This window comes from Heliangelus exortis, chromosome 3 (assembly GCF_036169615.1).
Source record: "Heliangelus exortis chromosome 3, bHelExo1.hap1, whole genome shotgun sequence".
NCBI lineage: Eukaryota > Metazoa > Chordata > Aves > Apodiformes > Trochilidae > Heliangelus > Heliangelus exortis.
In genome coordinates this window covers 47,607,495-47,612,909 of record NC_092424.1, presented here as the reverse complement: position 1 = coordinate 47,612,909, position 5,415 = coordinate 47,607,495, and positions in this window count along the sequence as shown.

Genomic DNA, 5,415 nt, shown 5'->3' with positions numbered 1-5,415 from the left:
TCATTCTCCTGGGCTGTGACCCCCTTTGCCATGGTGTGGCCATTCAAACAACCTTGAAATGGGTGGATTACCAAATCAGATTCAATCATTTGTACTGGATGCTGGGAAATGTGAGGACACTCTCCTGTATTGCGGGGCATGGTTTTGTTCTCAAATGATTCAGTCTTTCTTTACTAGAGAACAGAGGAATAATGTTGCTGGGAAGCATGGGAAATCATGGGGTCATTCAGAATCTGAAAATTGAGTATTTTCAGCCATGCATACCTGTATTGGTTCATGAGGACCAACTTCCAGTTAATCTCAGGGTAAGGACAGTTATCAGGTTCAGGAAATATTATCTCTGTAAACTAGTTTACTATTAATAGTAGTAATTTATTTTAATTAAATGATTAATAGTAGTAATTTATTTTTGCCCTTTATTAAATTATTCATTGTTACCTTGAACTCAGCTTTTCTATTATTTGGGACTAAGAGTTCATCTTAGTCAAACAGCATAACTTTAGCTTTAAGACCCATAGATAGCTATTTAGTGCCCCTCTTATCAGACATTAACCTCACACTGCAGGCATAAACTCATCCAGTGAGGGTGCCAGACTTTGCTCATCTGTGTGTTATCCTGATTGCAACATCAGCTCAGTCTGCATTTCCCAAGTGTCCTTTGCCTTGGAAAAGTTTGCACTGAAGTATCATTTCATGCCTTCTCTTGCACATTAGGTCATTCGTGTTGCTTTCAAACAATTTGTCAAATCAAATAAAATGTGCAGGTGAGGGCTGAACACTGGATGAGGAAAAAAGGATTGCATGGGTGCTGCTGGGTGAAGGCAAAATTCTGCTATTGAAGGCAAAATGTTCATCAGAATCAATGAGTTCCTTTTAAAAACTAGGAAGCCTATCCAGTCCCTTGTTGCCCTTTAAGTAGCAATTGCTTTGTACTGAGGGCCTGGGATAAGGCCAGGGGTGCAGGATTAAAAATGTGAGATAGGGATTCTAGTATGGGAATTACATAATTCTAGTATGGGAATGTTCTTTTACAGATTATGTGAAAAATTCAGAGTTGATCCTGCTTGTAGTTCTGTGCTATTTTTCTCCTGTAGGATGCTGTAACCTCATTTTATCTGGTTATCTGTTATCTGGTTCTATGACTGAAGCTGAATCTTGTGAACAAAGCCAAAGCATGTGCCATCTGTAGAGGCTTGGGAGACCACTAATGCTGGGCCAGGAAACAAAGCATATGGGCCCAAGAGAAGAGCTGATGGGAGCTGAACTCAGCTCAGGGAGACGCTTGAATCCTGTGCAATTACATGTGGGATCGTACTTACTGGGTTTTAGGAACAATTATTTATTGCTAAAAAAAGGATAAAATGAAGGAGTAGAATATAAAGTAGGCTTCCCTAGCAAGCAACGTTTTGAGAACTACTCAAGTCTGGTTTAGCCCCGCATGTTTTTAACAATCTCAACCCCAGTTTCAACTCTGACTCCAGGTCCTGCATGCCCTCTCTCTAGCTCCACACCTCCTGACTCCCTGTCCATTCTTTCATCCCCAGCCACAGCCAGCATCTGCTTGCTAATCCCAGTGCTTCTTTCACATAATATATTATTAGATAGTGGTTTTTTCTTAGTCCAGTGCTAAATTTGTTTTTTTTACAAGCCAGGCCCCTCATCCCCCCCCCCCCCCCCCCCCCCAGAGCATCTCTGGCACCTTCCACATCCTTCTATATCTCCCATTTCCACAGGAGTATTCACTGGGCTATGCTACACATCTGGTGGATAAAGTGTCAGGAAAAAAGCTCCATATGTAGGTCATATGTAGCTGCTTCTCCTGCACAGAAGAGGTTTGAAAAGCCTTGAGTTTTAATTGAGTTTGTAAAAACAGTGTTTTAGAGGTTTTAATCAGATGGGCTTTTCCTACAGGAGTTCAAAATCAAAGGAGCTAACTGTGGTAGCAAAAGGTTTGTTAATGTGTGTCCAGGTTAGTTTGAGGACATCTGCATGCATCATGCATGCAATCACTCTTTTGCAAGCTTTCCTCATGTTACAGGTCCCCATGTACTCCTTCACATCTATGGCAGCTGCCACTTCTAGACTTGAGTCTGGTTCTTCTCTGAATTTTGTTGCTTTGGACCACATTACAATGCACCTACTTCAGCATGGATGCTCCTGATTTATTTCTGAGGAAAGGGAAGAAAACCTATATTGCCATTTCTTTCAAAGACATCAGTGCAGATTTGGAAAAATATTATTGATCTCTGTCTTAATGGATGAGCTCCTGGAAAGATGGATTTGGAGATACTGTCAGAAACTGATCCTGTTACAAAAATGCTCATTCTGTGAGTTTTCCACAAGAAGATATCAAAACAGGAAAAGTGTCTTTCATTTGCCAGACTGCTACTTTCTCACTGTTGCCTTGTGACAAGGATGTGGCCTCTCAATGCGTTGTGTTTGAAAGGATCTCTTCTAAACTGTTGATCTGCCTCTTTTTGTGCCTTTCCTCTTTTCCCTTACAGATCCACACAGTGTCTAAACCTTTCCCTGTTTCTGTTCTTGTGGTGTTTGTTCTCATTTATTTGACCACTATGAGGCCTACCATAGGTGGAAGTTTATCAGATCTTATTTCAGAGTCTAGGTACATTAGTTAGCATAGTGGTTAAAATATAAACAACAGAAGGAGGCTTTTTAAATAGAAATTGACCCTTGAAATTGGGTTTACTGTAAGCTCAGAAAAATGCCCCGCAAAAGAAATGGCAAACAATGTCAGAACACAGGTCACACCTTATTGGATAAATTCACATGAACATAATCTCCCTGCATTTCAGAATCTGAGCCAAAGAATCACAGAATGGAGATCACTTTGTCCAACCCCCCTGACAGAAAAGGTTCCCTAGAGTAGGTTGCACAATATAGCATCCAGGAGTGTTTTATATATCTCCAGAGATGGAGATTCCAAAGCCTCTCTGGGCAGCCTGTTCCAGTGCTCTGTTACCAGTGTTCAGTACAGAAGATTTTCTTCATGTTTCAGTTAAACCTCCTGTGTTCCATTTTGTGACTATTGCCCCTTGTCACTGGACACCACTGAAAAGAGTCTGGTCCCATCCTCCTGAAACATGCCCTATAGATTTTTATAAGCATTTATGAGATCCCTCCTCATGGATCATGAGATCCCTTCTCTTCTCCAGCTTAAATAGATCCAGCTCTCTTAGCCTTTCCTCATATGGTAGATGCTTCAGTCCCCTGTAAATTTAATGGCTCTGTGCTGGACTCTTTCCAGTAGTTCCTTGCCCTTCATGAAATGGGGAGCCCAGAACTGGACACAGTATTCCAGATGGGGTCCCATCAGGGCAGAGTTACCCTCCCTCGACTTTCTTGCCACGCTCTTGATGCATCCTAGGATGACATCGACCTTCTTGGCCACAAGGGTGCATTGTTGGCTCATGATCATCCTGCTGCCCACCAGGACTCCCAGATCTTTTTCCACAGAGCTGCTTTCTAGCAGGTCAGCCCCTAACCTGTGCTGCTGTGTGGGGTTATTCCTCTCTAGAAGCAGTACCCTACACTTGCCCTTTTTGAACCTCATGCAGGTCCTCTCTGCCCAATTCTCCAGCCTGTCCAGGTCACAGTGGATGGCAGCAAAGTCCTCCGGTGTTTCAGCCACCCCCGCCAGTTTTGTATCAGCAAACTTGCTGAGGGTACATTCTATCCCTTTGGTGCCATTCAATGACAAAGTGCTGGTATTATTATCAGATTCAGAGTCCAAGTCCCTAACTTCTGGTGACAATGTATTGACACAGTCCTAGCAGTAACGAGTTGCACTGTAAATTAAAAAATATATTTGTTATTTAGACAGACTAAAAGACTGGAAAATGCAAAAAGCCTTGCCAGAAGTAGTGTATCGTTATATGCCAAAACCAGGAGAAATGGCTGAGAGTAAATCAAGAATTCCCATGCAGCAAGAGGACAGCTAAAACCACGGTCATTTTCTCATCTGGAGAAAATAGCAAAGGATTTCCAGACTGTATTCTCATAAAATCTAAAAAAAGCAACAGTCCCAAGTCACGCAACCCAGAAAAGACTCAAGTAACATCAAAACCAAGTGAAAGAAAATACAGAGAATATTGTAATGTGAAGGCCAAAGAGAGTCCTGAAAAAGCCCTGTAGCAAGAGGATGGACTGCTAAGAAATCACATGGATTCCTGGGAAAGAAACCCAGTTTCCAAATGTGATGCATAGTGATGTGAAAATTGCCATATTTATTAGTGTCCAGGGAGAGCTACACTGACCGTCACCCCAAATCTAACCAAAGATTACTGAGAGATACTCTGGCGAAACTGTCTGGGAAGAATGGCCTTTTTTAAACCTTGAGATCAAGAACAATGGTCTTTAGTTTATGTGAAACAGAAGGAGCATTTTAGTGACAGATGTGTGGGGTTTGTTGGCTTCCACAAGGAGCTGCATGTGCCTGTACTACTGCACTCGACATTCCAGGCAACTGTACCACCTGGGCTGGGGTTGGCAGACCCCAGCAGGCACAGTTCAGCATCTTCTAGCAGAAGACAGTATCAAATACCTGTAACTTCTATTAATCAATGCCTACAGGCACTGAAGAATAGCCTACAGGCACCAAGAGGAAAAGGAAAGATGCTGGGTCTAGCCAGTTATTAGGGAGAATCTGTGCCAATGTTTGGTGAAGGAAGAACACTATTGGCAGAACTTACAAAAACAACAGCACACTGGGAGTAGAAAGCAAGTGCCAGATGGCAGCAAGCCTTTCATGTGCTCCAGGAAGCATTGTGCTCAATGGCTTCTGAGAGTCTCCAAGTTTATTGAGCAGACAGCGCAAGAAATGCCTTTGGGGCTGTATTACTACAGGAGAACTAAGGAGAGATGCACTGAGTACTGTACTTGACCTAAAAACTTGTGTGACTAGAGAGTGAATTATCAAGCAGACAGAGCAAAAAGGAGCTGTTTATAGGTTCACACCTCAGGTGTTTCCCCAACCCTGTCTCACAGGCTGATTATAGGAGGTTACAGGTAACAACAGGCTGTGGAAGTGGTTGCAGCCTAAACCATGTTCCCCTGTAGGAGCCTGTTACATGTTTGGCTGCTTGCACAGGAAGAAGTGGAAGAGATTCACCAGCCCATCCAGCTCCTCTGGGTCAGAGCACAGAGGTCTGTGACCCTTTAGAGAGGTGGCCTCTTCCTACAGCTGCTGGGGGTGTACACAGCCAAGGGCAGATTGGCTGGAATGAGAGCAGGCACTCAGACAGAGGGACAATGATCAGGATCTGGAAGGAATCCATGAAGAAGACAAGGTCAGGAAAGACTGGGTTAAAGAAAAGCTGTTCAAGACTATCATGATGAGCAAAGGAAACTGATGAGTAGGTTATAATGAGAGTCATAAAGAACTGATAGACAAAAATT